General features: G+C 44.7%; 1 long non-coding RNA gene across 1 annotated transcript; it reads left to right on the forward strand.

The window, feature by feature from the left end:
• The first annotated feature begins 489 nt into the window (after window positions 1–489).
• Window positions 490–7,413, forward strand: LOC145530544 (uncharacterized). Its single transcript, XR_014071886.1, has 2 exons — window positions 490–866; window positions 5,402–7,413. It is a non-coding gene; the product is annotated as an uncharacterized LOC145530544 (long non-coding RNA).
• Window positions 7,414–23,854: the final 16,441 nt, after the last annotated feature.

Raw genomic sequence — 23,854 nt, forward strand, 5'->3', positions numbered from 1 at the left:
TAATGGGAAACCTGATTACTTTATCCAGATCAATGGGAATTAACTACATGCAACTGAATGAACTGACAAATATGTTTTATAACTTACTGACTTTGGGAAATATACTAACCTTAATCTTTGGAAAATCCCATGGACAGAGGAGCCTGGTAGGCTACATACAGTCCATGGGGTCGCTAAGAGTCGGACACGACTGAGCGACTTCACTTTCACTTTTCCCTTTCATGCACTGGAGAAGGAAATGGCAACCCACTCCAGTGTTCTTGCCTGGAGAATCCCAGGGATGGCGGAGCCTGGTGGGCTGCCGTCTACGGGGTCGCACAGAGTCGGACACGACTGAAGCGACTTAGCAGCAGCAGCAGCAATCTTTGTTTTCCAGAAGAAAAAACAAACTTTTCTCTTATGCTGTAACCCACAAGCTGATAAAGTGTGTCCGTATAAACAAAGATGAAACATTTATCCTTTTCTATCTGTTCCTGCCAAATTTGGATCAGTTTTTCAGCTGGCTCAACTGCAGGCTTGATATTTTACATATATATGGTACACGTGGATATATGGCAGTTGTCTGTAAGATCTATACCTTCTTTCCTTATAAAGTGATGGTTAGGAGGTTTTTTTGGCCTTAAAGCCAATTTGCTTTTTTTCTGCCAGGAGCATTTCTGATGTACGAGTGGAGTTAACAAATGAATAGAATGCACTTGGGCCAGGCCACTCTGCACCCCACGCACAGGGCAGCCCGCCAGACCCTCAGAGAGCGTGGCTTGCAGCCCCGAGGACTGGGCGGGCCGGGCTGGTGGGGGAGCCCCACTCTGTGGTGACAAGGAGGACCGACAGCGAGAGCTGGGGGGAGTCTGGAGGCTGTCTTGACGGTAAGCAGCGCGCCGCATCACCGGCATATCTCGGGCTGTTTGATCTCTTGGCGAGCGTGTGCTGTGACGCCTTTGCTCCTGCAGGCCAGGGTCTCGGGCTCTCTGGTGATGAGCCTGGAAGCCCCCCTGCGGCCGGTCAGCGCAGGACTGCGGGGTACCGGGTAGAACCTGCTCTGGACAAGTGTTCCTTCCTCACCAACTCTAGCCAGGCCCCCCGAACCTTCCTGTGGACTAGGCCTCGGCCTCCACCTACGAAGCCTTGAGAAGGCGGACCTAGTTTCCAACAGCCCCGCTGCCTCCCCAGGTCAGCCCTGGGCTCTTCCCCAACATGCTGGCCTGAGAAAACCCAGCCAGGGGACTGTACTGCTCGGTCCATCCTGCAGGGAGAGCCCTGTGTCTGCAGGAGCCTAACTTTGATAGATGCTGGCTGAGCCCCCCAGGGGGTTACAGGACAGCCCTCCTTCCCCACTCCTGTAACTGGCCCCTTCCCTGACCCTCCTGAGCAACCCTCCCCACCCCACTTCCCTCCCCACCCCCTCTGTCCCCTCCTTCCCTCATCCTGCCTTTAAAATGCTCAGTCACCTCCCAGCAAATAGAGATGGAGCTCAGTTCACACTGGGCTCTTTCCCTGGGACAACAGCGTGTTCCTGAGGAAAGTCTGTCCTTACCCCTCTAATGGGAGTCTAGTCTGTTACTGCTGGATCCAAGCACGGAGAGCCTGCCCACCACACTCCCACTGGTGACCCCGCTGACCTGCCTTTTTCCTCTCGGAGGGTTTGGAGTAGGAGTTGGCTCTGCTTCGTTTGTTTCACTGTTGCAGTCACTTCGCACGTAGCCACCGTGGTTGGCAAGGCCAGCAGCGTCCTCCGCGTGGAGGTCCTAACTGCGAGTGCACCACAGGCCAGCCTGAGCGCCCACCGCCAGGGTGGCCATGGGCTTTGCACCCAGTCTCCTCTTTGGGCCCAGCCAGTCTGCCTGCCCTGTGATGTACGCTCGTGCTGTCTACACTGTTCAGATCTTCTCGAAAGATCTGCCCTTCCCTTACCCTCTTCCTGTCAGCCAGGGTCTTCCCTAGAACCCAGTGTGCCCTTGTCCTTCACAGTGACTGCTGGCCCCTGTGCTTGCCCCGCACCAGCACTGGAACTAGCCCTGGGGAAGGGCACCCACATGTCCACCCCTGCTCAGAGCCAGGCCTGGCACTGGCCCTGGGGAAGGGCACCCACATGTCCACCCCTGCTCAGAGCCAGGCCTGGCACTGGCCCTGGGTAAGGGCACCCACATGTCCACCCCTGCTCAGAGCCAGGCCTGGCACTGGCCCTGGGGAAGGGCACCCACATGTCCACCCTTGCTCAGAGCCAGGCCCCTGGGGCACGGGCAGTCAGGATGTTCGGTGGCCACATCCAAGTGCTCCAGTGACCCTTTGGAATAGAATAATGATGCTCCAGAGTTTACCGAGCGCCTTCCAGGCAGTAGCACTGTGTCTGGAGCTAAGGATTGTCTTACTGATTCCCCAAACTCTGGGGGAGAGGTGTGCTTCTCTGCGTTTCGTGGACAGCAAGAGAGTCCATAAGAGGAGAGCTAGTTCCTGAAGACCGCAGAGCAGCGGTGCTGAGTTGGCGGGAGTCCCTCCCCGAGGGGCTGCCCTCAGAGATGACCCCGTAGCACGTGTAGCCGCCGCGGGGCTCCACCTTGTATCCGATTCCTCTTGAGCTGAAGGAACCGATTCTCAAGCTCTCCTGATGTGCTGGGCCTCCCCTCCTGTATTTGCTTCTCCTTGTGGGAAAACAAGCTACTGTACACTTAGCCACTCAGAACACCACCTGCTGATCATCCCTCGGCTTTGGTGAACCAGGATCCTGGGCGCGGTTAGCAGGTCCTCTGCTCAGGGTGTCACCAGGCTGACATGAAGGTGTCAGCGTGGACTGTGGTCTCACCTAGGGCTAGAGTTCTCTTCCAAGCTCCCTGGTTCTCAGGAGAATTCAGTTCCCTGTGGCTGTGAGACTGAGATCTGCAAACCCTTGCTGATGTCAGCTGGGGTCACTCAGCTCCCAGAGGTCAGTGTCAGGTCTGAGCCATGCAGCCCCTCCAGTCAAGGTATGGAGCCGACTTCTCCAGGGCCAGCAGGACGGCTTCCTTCTTATTTATGAAAGTGAAAGTCGCTTAGTCGTGTCCGACTCTTTGCGACCCCGTGGACTTTGCAGTTCATGGAATTCTCCAGGCCAAAATGCTGGACTGGGTAGCCTTTCCCTTCGCCAGGGGATCCTCCCAACCCAGGGATCGAACCCAGGTCTCCCGTATCGCAGGTGGATTCTTTACCATCTGAACCACAAGGGAAGCCCATTCTTGCTTATGGACTCACAGGATTCGAACCCAGGTCTCCCGTATCGCAGGTGGATTCTTTACCATCTGAACCACAAGGGAAGCCCATTCTTGCTTATGGACTCACAGGATTCAGTCATACCCACCCAGAGTGACCCCCTTTTGATTAACTCAAAGCGAACTGATTAGGGGCCTTGATTACATTCGCCAACTCCGTGTCATGTCACGCCACGTCACACAGGTGCAGCGTGGGCGCCCGGCGTGTTCCCCTGTGTGGCCCCGGCCCGGGAAGGGCGTCATGTGGAACACGGGCACCGACGCGCACCGGGGGCACCGCGGTGGAGCCCCGCCCTCCACGCACCGCCTCCCTGGTGTCTCATGCTCCTGCCAGGGCCTGGGCTGACGATGGCTTCTCATCCGCTCTCAGGTGCCCGAGAGCAGGCAGTCATTCCCGCTTGAAAACAAAGGCAGTCATGTGGGTGTTGGATGTTGCCGGCACTCAGAGGCTGTGCGGTCACCTCGTGTCACCTGGCGATAGAGAGGAGGAACAAGCCCACGTGCACACACGCCCCCGCCCTTCAGCCGCCGCCAGCCTGCCCTCTGCCCCCTCCTGAGAGCCCTGCAGCCTGGGCGCCAGCGCTGGCTGCGAGAGCGGAGCTGGGTCCGCACAGATGCGGGCTGTGCGCTCTCCACCTGGGCCCGTCCATGCTGAGTGGACTCTCCTCCCCTCTGAGCGCTGAAGCTGGATCTCTTCCCCGCCTCTGTCAGGCCTCGCGCCAGACAGGAGAGGGGCAGCTGTCCTGAGACAGGAGGGCGGGAACAGGAGCTCTGGCGATAGAGGTGGAGGCGCGGGTGCCAGAGGGAGCTGCTCAGCGAGATCTGAGCCCTCTCTCCGGTTCAGCGAGGAGCCAGAAGAACAGCGTCAGCTGTGAGTGAATATTCCTATTCAGAGCCTCCCAGCTGTCTCCAAGGCAGCATGCACGTTTAATCCATCATTTTTATTAAGCAATGTCTGCATGTGGCCCAAGAAGAAATCACGCGATTCAATAGGGCCCACAGTCAAAGCCAAAGTCTTTCTTTCTTTCCTCTGACCACACTCCGAGGGGGGCCCACTGGTTGCTGGTTTTCAGGTCTTCAGAGGGATCACCCTTTATGTTCTTGTGCTGTAAATCCTCAGAGATTTCCTCAGTGCTGGCTTCCAGATCTGCAACTTGGTATTCAGCCATTTCCTCCACCCCCTGTATTATCCTCATCTTTTATTATTAATGTATTATACTCATCTTTTATTTTCAATGTTTCTAAATTCCAAGGACTCATTCATGTTCTCCCATGATCCTTTTTCATAGCGATCTATTGTCATTTTAAAGCTGTATCTTCCTATAACAGTTGCATATGCATTCTGTGTGTATGTATATGCAACATGCATGTATATTGAATGCACACATGTGATTGTCTATATGCACATGTAGTTATGTGTGATTTATGCTTTAGTTTTCTATATATTACATATTATCTATGTATGTGTATACACATACGCACATTACATCTATGTAATATGCTATGTACATGCAATATTTGTACAACATATACACATGCACTCAATTAATAGTTAGATCTAATTAGACACAATCGTCTATGTATTTTCTCCAGCTCTTTGGCTTCTCTGTCCTGCGTAATCAGCTCGTTCATCTCACTTTCTCTGCAGTTGGTAGTTCTCCTCACCTGTGGCGTTTCCTCTGCAGGGAGGCCTTCGGGGTTAGTACAGGAGGAGGCGGGCAGGGCAGACCCTCCAGGCCGGCCGGCCAAAGGTGCTGGTGTGCGGGCTGCTGCGGCCTGTTCCAGAAGGGCTCATCTTCGCGCCAGGACCAAGGCCTCAGCTAAGGGCCCCCTGCCTCGCTGTTTAGGAGCAAAGGGTAGAAAGTAAGGACCCAGCGCTGCAGTGATCCCATGGAGTGACTCACTGGAGCCCGCCGCTGCTCCGCCTCTGCGCCTGGAGACCCTGCTCTCTCCTCCCCTCTAGAGCAGACAATGCCTGCTGACCTTCGGCTGCTTCTACTTAGATCCTAGTTTGTAACCTCTTCCTGCTCAATCTGACCCCACCTGCATCCTGTCTCTCAAGATTGCCTCAAAATTCACAGCCCGCTGACGCCTCCTTCCCTATGTTCCTGCACTTATGTATTTCTTCGTTTTCAAAACTCTCTTTTCTGTCCTTTCAGTGGACCTCGCGCAGGAGGGGCAGAGCTGCGGCAACAACCTCGTCATGCTCTGCCAAGGCTGTCACCACCTCCTCTCAAGACGGCCAGCACGGAGCCCTGGGCCTAGATGCTGTCTGAGGACTATTCTCGCACAGTAGGAGTGTGGCGTTGCCATGCTTTCTCAAGGGGAGCAGAACCCAGGCCTCATTGTCAGACATTCTGCTTCAGTAGATCAGGATGAGTTCAGGACTTCAACAAGGGCACCTGGTCGTCTGATGGCAAGGCTCGGACTAGCTTCTGGGAACAGGGCTATCCTGGAGATGGGTGGTCTGGGTTTGACCCTCCTCCATTACTAGTTGGCCTTGGGAAACCCAGTCCCACTCCTCAAGCTGTAGAGAGAGGCAAGAGCAGCCCCTCCCTCCCAGCCTGACTGGAAAAGTAAGTGGTAAAATGCAGCAGAGGACCAAGCAGAACAGGAAGAAGCCCCAGAGGTACCAGTATGGCCCAGCTCCTGATCCCGTGGGGCTGGGGTGGGAACGTCCGCTGGTGGCCCTGGGCTGCAGCCTCTCACATGGTGGAGCTCAAGCTGCACCACCCAGGCTGTGTCTTCATGAGGCGGTGGAGCATGCAAGCAGTCGAGTTCTTCCCAAAGGGACTCAGGCTCAGTGCCACTTGGATCTTCCTGACAGATTTCCCAGGTCATTCTGACTGATTCCTCCTTGGATGGCAGGCCTCTTGCTGACAGTCCTTTCAGCAGAATACCCATGTCTCACACGCTCAGATAATTTGCAGTTGCTAATCTACCATGCTGAGGAATACTCCCCAGGTGCGTTAGAGCTATACCTGATTTAAAAGAAAGAGAGGCCATCCAGCCTCTGATGGCGCTGGCTGGTTGTTTGGGTGGAGAGACCGCCTGCCTGAGGTGTGCATGACCCTCACTCGCACGCGTGCGCAGGTGCTTGTCTAAGTGCCTCAGTGTAACAAGGAAGAACAAATCTGACTCCGCATTAGGCTTGCTTCTTTTACCCTAACCTTTGTGTTCTATTGCTTCTGCTTCAAGTTAATCACTATAAGAATGTTGTCTAGTTCCTGAAATATACAGGGTAATCCATTCTCAAGGCTCTGACCTTTAAGGAGATAATGTTTTCCATTCATATGGAAATAAAAAGTTGCAAGCCAGAGAATATTTGTCTTGTTGAAGGTTTACAGGAACATCATGACCTGACCTAACGGACAGCTGCAAGGACAAAGGATTCCCATACCAAGAAGTCTGCAACAACCAACCACACCCCTCCCTCACCTTGCCTTTTAAAATGCTTTGCTGAAACTCTTCAGGAGTTTGGAGGTGGGGAGGCATAAGCCACCTGCTCTCCTTGCTTGGCCCTGTGATAACACTTTCTCTTCTCCAAACTCGGACATGTTCATTTGCTTGGCCTCCTGGGTGTCAGGTAACAGTGTGATGGTGTGCCCTTGATGGTACCTCGCTTCTATTCAGAACCAAGTAATCTTCCTTAAATACCTGTTCTTGGTAACAGGCATTTTCATTTTCTGTGCAGAGGAAACAAATAGCTACAGTGTCACTAACACTCATCTACTGTTAGAGACTTAGTAAGAATAGCATCTTCATCATGAGGCAGACTTCCATGGCATTTCCAAAGATTTTGAAGGAACCTCTGAATGCTGAGTACAAAATTGAAGCCATACACAGAACATCTTTCTACTTTGAAAGATGAGAAGGCATCAACTGGTGATAAATCAAGTGACTAAGATGAAATGGAAAAAGTTTTCCTTTCTGATCTAACATGAAGGTCAGTGCTTGGAAGAAAAAGGTGATTTGGAATATCAGAGCAGATGGGTCAGAGTTCATCTTGATAAATTTCAAAGGAAAAAGAATGACCTTGATGTAAACTGTCAGTATGTAGCTCTTCTAAAGAGAAGGGAGGTTGTTTCAAAATACACCCTTCTTTCTTTGATCCTGTCATGGAGCTGAAAGATGAAATACATCATAATAAAATGGATGTCAGTCTAAAAAATGTCTAGAAATCGTGATTTTATCTGAGACAGGGAAGAAGGAAGGAAGGAAAAAGGGGAAAGGGAACTCACATTGAGTGTAGGGATTCTGAGAATCAGGATTCTGAGAATCAAGGGTATTTCCTTCTAGCACAAATGCAGGAACATGGGACTATGAAAAAACTAGAATAATATGGAACTCTTTGTTTCCAATTCATATTTTCTGTCATTGCATTTCATATTTTAATGACCTTTTAGGGAAAATTGAGTTTTCCATTTCTCTTTTTCAAATCCTGTGACCTCCCCTGCCCCCACCCCAAGTGACCCTACACTGTGAACAAAGCGGGATTCCACGAGGAACACCAGGGCATCCTCCTCAGACCACAGGGTGCAGGGGTGCCAGAAGAGCCCAGTCCCCTGCACCATGTATGGGACCCTGGATTCGTAGGTCACAGGCAGCCCGGCCGGCTTCTGTCCACCCCTGAGAGCGCTCCTGCTCCACTAGCCCCGAGGCTGAGAATGAGACCAGGGGAGTTTTGGTGTAGCTTGAGTGCAGATCCTGAAGGCTTTTCAAAATTCTTTTCCTATAGAAAACAGCTTCTCAGCACTCTGCTCTAGCACTCTTAAATACACACGCTTGTCTGTTGATTTAGAGAGACGTTCCTCACTCTGTGACATTGCTTCCTACTCTTTGCTACCACACACTCCACTCAGGCTCTGAGAGCTACCGGCTCCCCTAGCGTTGTTCTCCTGACCCACGGGTACAATGCTAGTTACATATAATAACAGCAATAAAAACAATGATGCTTCTCCAGATACAGCAATATATAAAAATAACTATATACCATGACCAAGTGGGATTTATCCCAGGTAGTCAAGACTGGTTCCAACATTAGAAAATCAGTTAATGTAATTCCTCACACCAAGAGATAAAAGAACAACTCATGTGACATCAATAGATGCAGAAGAAGCATTTGACAAACTCCAACACCTACTCATGATAAAAAAATAAATAAATAAAACCTCTCAGTGAACTAGGAATAGAGGAAAACTTCTGCAACTAGATGAAGAACATCTACCAAAAATCCACAACGAATATTATACTTAGTGGGGAAAAACTAGAAGCTTTTCCCATTGAGACGAGGAACAAGGCAAGGTTGTTCCCCTCACCATGTTTTTCAACAACACACTGGAGGTCCTAGCTAGAACAATAATACAAGAAAAGAAAATACATACAGATTGGAACAAAGAAATACAACTGTCTTTGTTTGCAGATGACAGTATCATCTATGTGGAAATTCTGACAGAATTGACAAAAATACTCCTGGAATAATAAGTGATTACGGCAAGTTTGCAGGATACAAAGCTAGTACGCAAAAGTCAATTGCTCTCCTATATACGAGCAACGACGAAGTGGAAACTTGGATCATTTTGATTTGAGTTCCTAGGGCTTGAATTAAGACGCAGCTTCTCTTCTTTTTCCAGTCGCAGTGTTTCGTGTCTCTGTCTGTCCGCTGCTCTCTGCCCTGTCCTGTCCTCCAGTGCAGGCCAGGAGCTGAGGGCGCAGATGAGCAGCCCTGTGTTCTGCCCACCCACTCCCCCAGCAAGCGGCGTCCGTCAGCAGGAACGGCACCCAGTGCTCACTTGGTCACCATCGGCCCAAGTCAGGCGGTCATTTACCTATTACAGTTTTTGATGAAATGTGTGCTTTTATGATCAGTAAGTAGCAGATCTTAAACTGCAATAAATGTTTATAGTCTGAAGCACTATATTTTCTCCTAGGAGATCAAGGGATGAAAAAGGACATATTTTCCTCCAACTCTATAGGAGTAAAAAAAAAAAAAAAAAAACTGGATTCTTTTTGGGGAAAAAAAGACCCTGACAATTATAAGGTATAAAAGATGACATTTCTAAAAAGAATGTAGTTTTTAATCATATTAAAAGAGAATTAGGATTTAACATGGAGAAATAAACAACTTTCTTTGCACCTGGATCAGCTCAGAAATTCTATATTATTAGGGCCCGATTCTGTAGAATTGTTCCATTATTGTAAAGAACCCAAGTCAGATAAAAATTTACTCATTTAAGTTTCTTTTGAAGAAGTCCAGACTAAATTTTCCTACTTTGAGCATGTACCATGCAAACTTTGGGTATGAGGCTCAAAGGACCCTTAACTGTTGGTGACATTTTAAATATTATTTTTAACTAAAATAATATAGAATAGCTTAATCTATCTGAGATTGTTGTTGTTCAGTTGCTAAGTTGACTCTTTTGTGACCCCTTGGACTGTAGCCCACCAGACTCCTCTGTCCACGGGATTCTCCAGGCAAAATTACTGGAGTGGGTTGCCATGCCCTTCTCCAGGGGATCTTCCTGACCCAGGGATCAAACCCAGGTTTCTTGCATTGCAGGCAAATTCTCTACTGTCTGAGCTACCATTACTTGCTGTTTATTTAACATGTATTTTAGACTAAGGAAATGATGTTAGATAAAAAGCAAATTCAAGCAATTTTCTTATTTGAGTTCAAAATGGATCATAAAGTAGTGGAGACAACTTGCAACATCAACAGTGCATCTGGCCCAGGAACTGCTAACAAACGTACAGTGTGGTGGTGGTTCAAGAAGTTTCACAAAGAACAGGAGAGCCTTGAAGATGAGGAGCATAGTGGCTCGTCATCAGAGGTTGACAATGACCAAACGAGGGCAATCATCAATGCTGAGCCTCTTTTAACTACATGAAAAGTTGCAGAAGAACTCAATGTCAGTCATACTATGGTTGTTTGGCATTTCAAGAAAATTGGAAAGGTGAAAAAGCTTGATAAGTGGGTGCCTCATAAGTTGACCAAAAATCCAAAAAATCGTCATTTTAAGTGTTGCCTTCTCTTATTCTATGTAGCAACAGTGAATCATTTCTTGATCAGCCTGTGATGTGTGATGAAAACTGGATTTTATATGACAACCAGTGATGACCAGCCTAATGGTTGGACAGAGAAGCTCCAAAGCACTTCCCAAAGCTAAATTTGCACCAAAAAATGGTCACAATCACAGTTTGGTGATCTGCTGCCCATCTGATCCACTGCAGCTTTCTAAATCCCAGTGAAACTATTACATCTGAGAAGTATGCTCAGCAAATCAGTGAGATGCACTGAAAACTGCAATGCCTGCAGTCAACATTGGTCAACAGAAGGGGCCCAATTCTCCATGACAATGCCTGAATGCATGTCACACAAGCAACACTTCAAAAGTTGAGCGCATTGGGCTAGGAAGGTTTGCCATATCCACCTGACCTCTCACCAACTGATTACCATTTCTACAAGTATCTTGAAAACTTTTTGCAGGGAAAACACTTAAACAGCCATCAGGATGCAGAAAATGCTTTCCAAGAGTCCTTTGAGTCCAGAAGCATGGATTTTTATGCTACAGAAATAAACTTATTTCCCATTGGAAAAATGTGTTGATTGTAATGGTTCCTATTTTGACTAATAAAGATGTGTTTGAGCCTTGCTACAATGATTTAAAATTCATGGTCCAAAACTACAATTATGTTTGGACCAACCTAATATTATAAACCTTCCTTCTTTAAAGTAGGGTGGTATTGGAAAATGAAAGAGCAGCAGGCCAATGAATCAGCATAAAGCCCTGGACTAAGGGACTATATATGTTCAATATAAAACAGAACTAAGGACAAATGGAAAAATAGAGAATACTATAAAAATGACTTCATAAGTCAGTAAGTAGAAGAATTCTCAAATGTTGTGACAGCTGAATAGCTATTTAAACAAGTAAAATGGAACCTATGCCTCAGTCTCTGTACCAGACGATATTACACATGTAACAGAAATTTAAATGTGGAGTTTTCAAACTGTTTAAGTTCTCAAAGAGAACAAGAGTAAACCTCTTTATCATCTGGAGTAAGAAAACCTCCCCAATTATGACTCAAAATTAAAAATGTAGAAGCAATGAAAGAAAATACCAAATAACCTTATGAAAAACCAAGATATGCAGAGAGTGAAAATAGCCCTTAACCATATGAAAAGATGGGCTTCCCAGGTGGCGCTAGTGGTGAAGAACCTGCCTGCCAATGCAGGAGCCAAGAGATGCAGATTCAATCCCTAGGTTGGGAAAAATCCCCTGGAGGAGGAAATGGCAACGCTTTCCAGTATTCTTGCCTGGAGAATCCCACGGACAGAGAAGCCTGGTGGGCTCCAGTCCATAAGGTTGCAAAGAGTCAGACAGGACTAAAGAGACTTAACACACATAGCACTTATGAAAAGATGACCAACTTCACTCAAAAAGGAGAAATACAGGGAGTGTGTGTGTGTGTGTGTGTGTGTGTGTGTATGTGGAGGGTAACAGTGGTGAAATGGGTGAAGGGGGTCAACAGGCACAAACTTCCTGTTACAAAATATATAAGCCCTGGGGGTATAATACACAACATGATGATCATGGTCAATAATACTCTGTTGCATATATGAAAGTTGCTAAGAGAGTATATCTTAAAAGTTTTCAAAAAATGTAATTATATTTGATGATAGATGCTAACTAGACTTATAGTGATGGTCATTTTATAATATGTACAAATATAAAATCATTATGTTATACACCTGAAACTAACATAATGTTATATGTCGACTATATCTCAATTTAAAAAAAATAATTTGGGAAAAACATGCAAATCACATATTTTGAGATACATGTTATTAATAAGGTGTGAACTCTAGGTAGTTGAATTAAAATAACTAATGTAAATATTATTTAGATTGAAGATAAATGTTGACATTGAAGTTCAAGTTTTCACTTTTATCATCAATCTGTATTTCTCTACAAGCGACTGTGTTCATCATATAAAAATGATCAATTTCAATGAATTAGGAAAGCTGAAAGAAACACGCAACTCTAAAACTATACTGAATATATAGTATAATCTTTCTTCAAACCAAGAGACTTGTTTTCAAACAGAGGGAACTTTTCTTATTGTTCTGATTCCAACCTAAGCAGAAGTTGTTTCTAACAGGAGCAGTGAAGATTAGGCAAACACACCACCAGTGTCTTTACCTCATTCAAACTAGACTTCCCTAGTTGATCATGGAACATTTAGTATTGTTGAATCTGGATTCAACTACAGAAACTTTTTCAAGCTAGTGTTCAAGTCCCAACAATTCATCCCTTAGCACCTATTGCCATTCCCTGCTTTTCCAAAAACAATCTTTAAATAGAAGAAGAAATCATAAATTGTCAGTGTACAAGCATTTAAGACCTCATAATTCTGAACAAAAGGAGAAAGTAGGGAGAAATACAAATAAAAACTAAGTTAACGGGAAGCAGCAAGGTCCTGTTATATAGCACAGAGAACTGTATTCAATAACCTACGGTAAACCATAATGAAAAATAATGTTTAAAAGAAAGAATGTGTATATACAGAGTAAGTCTCCTACATATGAATGAGTTCAGTTCGAAGAGCACATTTGTTAAGTCTAACGAGATTAGTCTAGGTACCCAGCTACACAATCAGCTATATAGTACTGTACTATAATAGGTTTACAGTACTTTTCATACAAATAATGCATAAAAAACCAGCACTAAAAATAAAGAAAACATTTTTAATTTTACAGTACAGTGCCTTGAAAAGTACAACAGTGCAAAAACCGGTACACAGGGAGTAGCATTGAGTTAGTGACTGGAAGAGGGAGAGGATGTGGGAGATGCTAGAGCTGAAGGGTCGTCAGCAATAGGAGACGGAGGGTGAGCTGCAGTTTCACTCATTCCTGACGCTGATGACGCACGTGTTCCTGTCTTTGAAAGTTCACAACTTAAACGTTTCATGTAGGGGAGTTACTCTATGTGTAACTGAGTCACTTTGCTGTACAGCAATAATTAACACAGCATTGTAAATCAACTATACTTCAATGTTTAAAAATTTTAATAACTAAAATGTTTTAAATTATTATCATTTTTTGGTTGTGCTGCGTCTTTGCTGCACGCACAGGCTTTCTCAGCATGGTGGCCTCTTGTTGCAGAGCACGTGCTCTAGGCACAGGGGCTTCTGTCGTTTCAGCATGCAGGCTAGCAGTTGTGGCACATGGGCTTAGTTGCTCCGTGGCATGTGAGATCTTCCCAGACCAGGGATCAAACCTGTGTCCCCTGCATTGGCAGGCAGATTTTTATCTGCCGTACCACCAGGGAAGTCCAAAAAAGAATTAAATTGAGATACCATTTCTCATCTACCAAGTTGACAAAAATACAAAAGATTGACAACAAATTGCTGGAACGACCATGAGGAAGCAGACACTCTCAAATATTCGGGATGTAACGCAATACAGGAAAATTTGGCAATCTGGAGCAAAATGACATATGTATTTACTCTTGATTCTACAATCACACTTCTCAGAATCTAGCTTAAAGACACACTTGCAAAAATGTGAAAAGATGTAGGCAAAAGGGTATTCATTGCCCCAAAGGACCAGAAATAGCCCACATGTCAAAGTAGCAGGATTGAACATACTATGTATACCCTGAAATGGTAAAAAGGAAGGAGGGCTCTGGGCAGTGGCTGTGTTAGGGTGGTTAAATTATTCTCCTGACTTTCGTATTGATTTAAATAATTTTTCATCATAAAATCCTAAGTGCTACCCCTGCTTTCTTCCTCAGATTAGCCCTGGAGGAAGGTCTATAGACAAGTTTCCTACGACTGAAGCAAGAACCTGGAGGTGGTCCATGCTTGTTCAGGCCCTTGCCTTCTATTTGGGAATACTGGATGTTTCGAAACTTCGAAAGGCATTGCTCTATAAGACTTACACCTGGCTGCATTACAGAGAAATATTTCGTTGCCATCACAATTCTTTTCCACTCTTTAAATGTATGAGTCTGGCGGCCCCTCAGGCTTCCATAGGTGGCCTCCACTTCAGCTGGCATCGTCCCTGGTTGCCTGCTCGCAGCCACGTGAATGTTGTTGCTATAGCTGAGATACCGCTTGCCTTCTCAGCACTTCACATCCCCCAGGCCTGTTTCTGTGTCCCTAGGCAGCACTGCTCACGGGGCAAGGGTGCCAGAAATTCAGCAGGACTGTTAGATGTCATGTCACAACAAAATACACATTCCAGTCCTTTAGCACCAGAAAGCAACTTGTAAATAAAGAGAAGTAAGGGAGATTGCGTTTATAAATAACAAGTATTAGGGAAATAGTTAACTGCTACTTGTATGGGAGGTATGTTACATAAAAATGCCAGCCACATAGTTTCACCATCCCAAGACTTTTAATCCCTATAAAATCTGGCTTGGCTCAGAGCTTGGTCCACCCAGTTTGTAACTGGTATGAATAAACACTTCCATTCTAGCCTAAACACATTTCCCTTATGCTACCTAATCCTTCATTTCTTCCCCAACTCAAGAGTAAATTGAAGGTAACAATTGTAGAAAATTCCCATCTAACTCATTAAAAAAAAATATCTTGGCCAAATGAACTGGCATATACTTCTCTGCACTGACGATATAAGAAAGATTCTAGAGGTGTAATGAAATCTGCCTTCTTCCATCCAAGATGAAAGCTCTTCATGCTCAGTGCCCAGGACCGTGGGGCAGCAATGAATCTTGCTGGTCGTTTGGTCCAAGCTGGTTGATCCCAGCCTGTAGGAAGGTGGCTGACTAAAAAGATACCAAACCCAGGATCTTCCTCTGTGAGCTTCTATCTCTGCAGCAGTTTCTCAGGACCAACTCTACCTTCACACATGGAAGGGTCATCACGGGAGCAGAGAGAGAGCACAGGCAAGGAGGTGGCTTTGGATGCATCACAAACCCTCCTTCTCATTTTAGAAGATCAAGAAGGTCCACAGCTCTGCCTTAGAGAAAGAGTCATACATCAAAGCCCATCCACCTCTCCCAAAATAGAAAGGATGTGTATTTGCAAAACAAAAATATGGTGAACTAAGGTTGAAAATGACAAGGCACTGGAATTACCAAGAGGTACAGCAAACCACAAGATAACCAAAGGAGAACTCAGCTTTCTAAAACTTGAAACAGTAAACATGAGGAAATTTTAAGTGCAAATTAGAAATTAGGTATTTAAGAGATTTGGTTAAGGTGTTGGAAAATGTTCCAAAAAGAAAGGAAAAAATACCAAAGCCAGTTTTAAAGCATCAAAAGTAAGAAGTTAGCTGAGAAATCAACAGTGGGCAAAGCAAGAGAGTAGTAAGCATCTGGAATGATGGGATTCATTTGGAAAAATGGCTACTAGTCATAAAAATGCATATTAAGGCAACAAAAAGAAATGTATAACTAATAAATTAAAATATATATAAAGATAAAAATAGCAGGCTTTCAAGCGCCATGGAAGCTGGCTCCCTAGCGTGTATGTAAGTAGGCCCCACACCCTTTGCCCTACACCTAAAACACTTCCCCAAGCAAGACAGAGCTCCCAGCTGCTGCACAGAAGAGGGAAATGGGGTAAGACTGAGTGGGAAGGGAACAGAATGAGGGTCCTGGGGAAGGGGCGTGGATGGACTCAACGGGAGGGTTTGAATTTCCCTCTCACTCGCGTTGTCTCATTGTCCCGTTTCTTTCCTGCCTCCATCTCCTGTACTGTTGTGTTCTCTGCCTTTCCTGACGGATGGGAAGGAGCAAAACATTTACTTCCTAACAATACCTGCATGGTGAGAAAATATACTGATGTTCACCAGGGCGTCCGCATGGTAAGAAAATATATTGATGTTAACCAGGGTGTCCGCATGGTGAGATAGCATGTTGATGTTCACCAGGGCGTCCGCATGGTGAGAGAGCATCCTGATGTTCACCAGGGCATCCGCGTGGTGAGAGAGCGTCCTGATGTTCACCAGGGCATCCGCATGGAGAGAGAGCATGTTGATGTTCACCAGGGTGTCTTTTCTCATGCCCCTGGTCCCATTTCAGTGGCAACCCAGAGAGTCTTATCTTACCAGCTCGGGGACAGTGGCCAGAAGGGTAACAAAGACCTAGCACTTGTGTTCTCCAAACAGACTTTTGTGCAGAGACCTCAGGGAAGCTCATGATGGAAAGTCATTGCTCTTGCACCATCTGTTGCGGACTTCACACAGAGCCAAGAGGAGGAGGCGGGAGGAGAGGCCACAGCGCCTGGCCAAGGGGCACGGGGTGCAGGGAGCTCGTTCAGACCTTCTCTCACTGGCTTCTTCTTGTCCTGACTTTTCCCCGCTTTCAGACTTGCGTCACATCTGTGTGTGTTCTGCTACCTCTCCGTCCCCTGACGGACAATATCATGCTGATGGGTGTGGGGGGGTTTGCACACTCATGTATGTGTTTAACAGCTTCTCAGCTTCTCATGCCCTTTTCCAACTGTCCCCCTTATTCACTTGTCAAATATTTATTGACAACATATCATATGCCTGTCATGGTTCTAGGTACCAGAGCTAGATCCGTGAACAAGCAGGCTGAGATTTCAGCCTCCTGCTTGCACAGACTTTATATTCAAATAGGCAGGGGGCGGAAAGGACACCCAAATGGAAAGGACACCCAAACCAGAGCAGCGCACGGACCACAATACCAGGTGACCAAGAGGCCTTTGAAGTAAACCCCGGAGAGGGGGAGAGAGACTGCAGAGGGCATCAGGCAGTGGAGGTGTGGCGAAGGGACTATCCAGCCTGGGTACAGCACGCCTGGGAGCTGATACGCAGCAGACTCAGTGCATTCACTGTCAGAACTGCCTGAGCAGACGTGAGCCAGGAGGAGAGGCATGGCGTGGGGCTGTGGAGACAACCGAAAGCAGGCTGCTGGGCTTCCTCCACCATGGAAAGGACTCTGTGAAGTCAGTAGAGGGTTTCAAATAGAGGGGTAACCTCATCCAACACACAAAGATCTTTCTGTGGAAAATAGAGCAGAGTGGTGGTTTCTGGGCCATCTGTCAGCAGGAGGCTAAGGCAGCATCTTCAGGGAGAAAAGGCGGCTTGGGCACAGATGCTCTCTGCAGCCAACACGGCACAGGTGGGGAGAGCTGGGTGCAGCTGTATTCTGAGGGTAGAACCTGTAGGATTGGTAGCCAACTCTTTCTCTCCCTGAGCTCCTAATTTTGTTTTACTTTCTCAAAGTTTCTCTTTGTTAACCTTTAAAAACCAAAGTTCTGAACTAAATGTTATGTATTGATTAGTCTTTCAGGAAAAGATTTCATACCTTAATTTTAAATGCTTCTTTTGAGCGTATTATAATTAACTAAGAATAAAAAATAAACCTTCTGATGTCTGTGACATAACTGCTTTTTTTTATTTCTATCTGTTGCTCAATTTCTTTGATCAGTGTGCCAACAGCCATTTTTCTTATTTTCCAATCCAAATGAATGTACCTTTCTTTTCTGCATAAAGATATGAAAGATATTTTTATAGCTGCATATTTAGGAAGTAAAAGGAGACATAAGAGATGTGGGTTCAATCCCAGGGTCAGGAAGATCTCCTGGAGGAGGGCAAGGCAACTCACTCCAGTATTCTTGCCTGGAGAATCCCATGGACAGAGGAGTCTGGCAGACCTTAGTCCTCTGGGTCACAAAGAGTCAGACACGACCTAAGTGACTCAGCCTGCAGGCAAGGAAGTGAATGCAGTGACTGCCTCAGCAGCAGTGGACAACCTGTCACACAGGCCTGCAGAGGCCGCGTATCACTTCCCACACCTCACTGCACCATCAAGACTCTTTAGAGAAACGCTTCACTCCAGGGCTAAGGTAGGAAGTGTACGAGATGAGTCTGGAATGCCATATTATCCAGGAGATGAGGGAAACTGCCAAGCACAACTGGAGTTATATCAAAAAGACTCAGAAATCAGCCTGAAGAATCCTCACAGACCAAATGCCATCTGTAGTGATCGAAAAACATCAGATATGTTGACATCCATGACTTCATTATGACACAAAACAAAAATACCAGATTGGTCATCATAGGAGGATGCTATGGAACCAGCTCATTATTCCGCCAATTAGTTAATAGCACTAAAAAAATAAATAAATAAAAAGATTGACTTGAATGTCAGTGTATTGAGAGGTCCTTGGGAAAGCTGATCTAACTTACTTCACTGACAGTGGCAGTTAAACAGAGTTTGATTGCTGAGAAGACTCACAGAACCCAATGGAAATGCCTACAAATCTACAAGTTATTGAAGAAGAATCCAACATATTGTATCTAATGTTACAGTGAGGACAGGTGTCACTGATAGATTTTGTCCCCCTGCAAGGCATCCAGAAAGATTAGCAGCAGCCTATTCTCCCTCTGAAAGGGCTGCAATCAGGCACACATTCGCTGTGTGATCAGGAAGCAGAAGGCTGGAGAGGCAAGTGCTAAGCCTGCTGACAAAGCAGAGTAAAGATGTAGGATTGGGAGGGTGAAGTGTAAAAGACCCTAGAGACGACAGCCAGGGGCAGAGGCTGACAACTATTCCATCGTATGGAACTGTATTCCATTGCATATCACATTGTGAGGTTTTCCAGTTTTTAGCTATTTTGAATAAAGTTTTAATCAACAAGACTTTTTTGTGTGCACATATTCTCATTTCTTCAGAGTAAAGGCCCAGGATTAGAGTTGCCGAACACAGATGTTTAATGAAATAAAAACTGATCAGGCATTATTGCACAGTAGTTGTCCTGGTTTTGCAGCCCCGCCAGCGATGGGGGATAGTCCAACTGCCCGACCCTCACCTCGTGCTGTGCCATCGCTGCCTTTCGTGTGAGCCATCCTGGGAAGCGTGCAGCTGTACCATCTGGGCCTGGAGTTTTGTTTATGAGAACTTAATATATTTCTTCAATAGATACAGATATATTTGGATTTCTTATTCATCTTGTATTAATTTTGGAAAATTGTTTTTCAAGGACGTTATTCACTTCATCCAATCTGCTGACTATACTGGCATAAAGTTATTTGCAATGTTTCCTCATCATTCTTTTAATATCCGGAAGTTTGTAGTGATAATGTAATTCCATTTAACGTCTCCTTTCTGTGCTATTGTTGTTGTATATTTTAAATTCACTTAAGTTATAAACTTCACAATAAATTGGTATCAGATTTGCTTAAACAATAGTTTGCCTTTTAAAGATACTAAGAGATGAAGACTGTTATGGAGTCTTGAGCATTTCGCATTTATTACATCCAATGTTTTTCATTGCCTTTTGCTGATTTGGATTTCCATCCGGTTCACTTCCCTTTAGGCTAAAAAATTCCTTTTAGTTTCTCTTTCTTTTAATTCAGGTGAACCAGTGATGAATTCTTTAGGCTTTTGTTTATCTTAAACTCTGTTTATTTCCCCTATATTTTGACAGATTTCTGCTGGATATAGAATTCTGAATTGAGGTTTTGTTTTTTTTTTTTTCCTTTCAGTGCTTTAGAATATTTATCTCCTGGTCTCCATTTTTCTAAAGAGAAGTATCTGTCTTTCATAGCATACTTCTATTTGTAATGCGTGTTTTTCTCTGGCTGCTTTCAAGATTTTAAAGATCTTTTTTTCTTGATTTTCAGTTTAACTCTGATGCTTAGTTATACTTTTCTTCTATGCCTCCTGCCTAGCGTTTTCTGAGCATCTTGTAAGCTTATGGAAGCTTATGCTTTTACCAAATTTGGGAAATATCTGGCCACTATTTTCTCAAATATTTTTCTTGCCCTATTTTCTTTCTGTCACTTTTCAAAACTCCAGTTATACATGTATTAGGCCACTGAATATTGTCCTAAAGATTAATGACACTGTACTTACTTTTAAAATATATTTTTCTCTGTTATTCAGATCAGGATAATTTATATTTACCTACCTCTATATGTGCTGAGAACACTTTGGTCATTGTCAATCTTCTGTTAAGCTCATCCAGTAAAATTTTCATTTCACATGCAAATACCATGGTTGAGGTTTTCTCTTCCACATCTACTGCTTCCCCTGTAGGTGTCAAAAACCTCACCTCTGTTTTGGAAGGACATACACATGACCTGTGCTATTGAACAGGAAAGAAAATCTACTAGGACAGCTCTGAGCAAGCTTAACTTAGTAGCTGGACATACGGAAAAACTCTCTGCTGGGTGACTTATGATTGCAATTGAGAATAGCAAGTCTATACATCAAGGCAAAGAGCAAAATGCTGTTCAGTGGCACAGGGCACATACATGTCCTTCCAAAATAGAGCTGAGGTTTTTGGTACCTGCAGGGGCAGCAGTGGGTGTGGACGAGAAGCTTCAGCTGGAGCATTTGAACATGGCTGGACGGAGATGATACATTGCAGTTTGTCTCATTCCAGCGTTTGTCTAGTAGTATATCAATCACTGTTTGTTGCTTGTCTGCCACAAAATTAGGAAGAAAATGTGACATCAATGTACTGCTTTCTTCATTGAGCAGGTTTCGTCTAATTAACAGTGAACCAGTTGATCCAGAACACACTTTAAGAAGCACTATGTGTCCTTGTAATCTTGACGGTTATTAACAGTGTGTGATACATAGTAGGTGCTTAATAATTATTTATTCACTTTATGAAACAGTTTTCTGCATGGACTGGTTGATTTTTAGATTAATCATAAGAGGACTCAGGCCTTGTTGGGAAAGCAGTTCTCTTATAAAACAATCATTTTCCTCTCAACAATTCCTTCACTAGTAAAGCAGCACATTACTTTCTGTATCTGAATTGAGATCCTGAATGTGGGAGACCTGAGTTCAATCCCTGTGTCAGGAAGACCCTCTGGAGAAGGGAATGGCAACCCATTCCAGTATTCTTTGCCTGGAGAATTCCGTGGACAGAGAAGCCTGGCAGGCTACATTACAGTCCATGGGATTGCAAAGAGTTGGACACGACTGAGCGACTAACACTTTCACTTTTCATTGATCAGTCAACCTATTATCTATCTGGATCTAACGAGCAGTCAATTTGTTATCTATCATAAAGATAACATGCTATTTATCCAAACATGAATTTGGTTAATCTATAAGGTAAAATTTGGTGTCCTTTCTTTCTTCATTGCCTGCACATCCTCTTATAGCCCAGTCAAAGCCAGAATTTACTCAATAATAAATTAATTGGTCTCACCTCTTTGGGGTCGCTATGGGTTAAATTGTGTCCTCTACCTCTGCCCCTAATTTAAATGTTGAAGCCCTAACTCACAGTAGCACAGAATGTAACCTAATTTGAAAATAGTCGTTGCAGTGTAATTAGTTAAGATGAAGTCATACTAAAGAGGGTGGCCCTAACCCAAGATGACTCATGTCTTTACAAAAAGCGGAAGTTTGGAGACAGACGGGCGCACAAGGAGAACAGCATGTGAAGATGAAGGGAGAGGTCTGCAAGACAAGGAGTGTCAGAGACGGCCAGAGTGCCTGCAGCAGCGGGGAGGCCAGAGTCGGAGTGCCCCTCACAGCTCTCGGACGAGCCAGCCCTGCTGACACTGATGCTGGACTTTCAGACTGCGGGATAGTACAACATATTTCTGTGCCCCGGGTTGGGGTGCTTTTTACAGCAGTCTCAGCAAATTGATACATTTAATTCAGATCTTTGTATTTTAGAGGTTAAAAAACAGAAACTGAGAAAGCAAAACAATTGTAAGAAATAATAGAGGAAGTTCTACTATACTCTTCAATATTAACATCTTATATAACTATAGTACAATATCGGAGAAGGCAATGGCAACCCACTCCAGTACTCTTGCCTGGAAAATCCCATGGACAGAGGAGCCTGGTGGGCTACAGTCCATGGGGTCGCTAGGAGCTGGACACGACTGAGCGACTTCACTTTCACTTTTCACTTGCATGCATTGGAGAAGGAAATAGCAACCCACTCCAGTATTCTTGCCTGGAGAATCCCAGGGACGGGGGAGCCTGGTGGGCTGCCGTCTATGTGGTCACACAGAGTCGAACATGACTGAAGTGACTTAGCAGCAGAAGCAGCAGTACAATATCACAACCAGAAAATTAACATGAATAAAATTCATTAACTTTATTCAAATTTCACCATGCATTCATGTTTCACATGCACTCATGTGTGTGCATGTATGTGTGTGTATTTAATTCTATGCTATTTCGTTGCATGTGTTCCGTTCAGTTCAGTTCAGTCACTCAGTCATGTCTGACTCTTTGCGACCCCATGGACTGCAGCACGCCAGGCTTCCCTGTCCATCACCAACTTCCGGAGCTTGCTCAAACTCATGTCCATTGAGTCGGTGATGCCATCCAACCACCTCATCCTCTGTCGCCCCCTTCTCCTCCTGCCTTCAGCCTTTCCAGCATCAGGGTTTTTCCAACGAAAAGTTGCATGTGTAGATTCATGTTTTCACTGCTACAGTCAAGATGCAGAATAGGTGCATCACGAGGACCCCTATGGATACCCTTTTCTAGACAAAGCCACTTTCCTTCTTCCTGCCTCCCAAACTACTGGAAACTACATTGGTTCTCCATCTCTAGCATTTCATCATCTCAAAAATGGAATGGAATCACACAGTATGTAACTTTTTTTTTTTTTTTTGAGCAGAGAAAGGTTTATTGCAGAGCTGAGCAAGAAGAATGGGGGAGATCCTACTCAAAAGGCCTGAACTTCAGTATGTACCCTTTAGAGATTGGCCCTTTTTTCACTAAACATGATTCTCTTGAGATCCATCCAAGCAGTTGTGTGCATCAATAGCTCATTTCTTTTATTGCTGAGCAATTAAATCCATGATGCGGATGTACCATCATTTGTTTATCCATTCACCTGTTACAGGAATTAGGTTTGCTTCCAGTTTTCAGCTATTATGAATAAAGTTGCTGCTGTGAACATTTGTGTGCAGGTTTTATGTGAATGTAAGTTTTAATTTACTGGGGATAAATGCCTAAGAGAGAAATTGCTGAACTTCAGCATAAGCACTTGCTTTGTTTTCTAAGAAATTGCTTTATTACATATAAAATGTGCCAGGCAATAATTTTGCTAAGTATCACTCATATTTTTGCTCTGTAAAAACAGTGATGTTCTGTATTAAGTCTTCTGAACCTACTATTTCCCTGAACATTAGGCTTCAAAGATTTCTCTACTTTATTTCATGTATCTGCAATTTATTTTTTTTCTTAGCCCTGCCGTTTTTCACTTTGTGAAAAAATGTTTTCCACTCTTCATAGTCAGTGGTGGAACAAGTTGCTCTGATTGTGAACAAAGACACCATTTACAAATGAAATGTTCACTAGCAATGGTTTTTTTTGGACTGATTTTTACAGATCAGGGTGCTGAGATTTAAGGACTTTGAATGTGAAAATCCCAGATGAAATACCAAATCACTAATCAAAGTAGATGTTCCAATATACAAGTCCACAGGTGATGTTTAACAGTTCCTTCTAGAGAGGATATGGAGAAAAGGGAACCCTACTACACTGTTGGTGGGAATGTAAATTGGTGCACCCACTATGGAGAACAGTATGGATATTCTTAAAAAACTAAAAATAGAGTTACCATGGGCTTCTCAGGTAGCTCAGCTGGTAAAGAATCCACCTGTAATGCAGGAGACCCCAGTTCGA

This window comes from Giraffa tippelskirchi, chromosome 12 (assembly GCF_054371585.1).
Source record: "Giraffa tippelskirchi isolate mGirTip1 chromosome 12, T2T-mGirTip1v1.2.pri, whole genome shotgun sequence".
Lineage (NCBI taxonomy): Eukaryota > Metazoa > Chordata > Mammalia > Artiodactyla > Giraffidae > Giraffa > Giraffa tippelskirchi.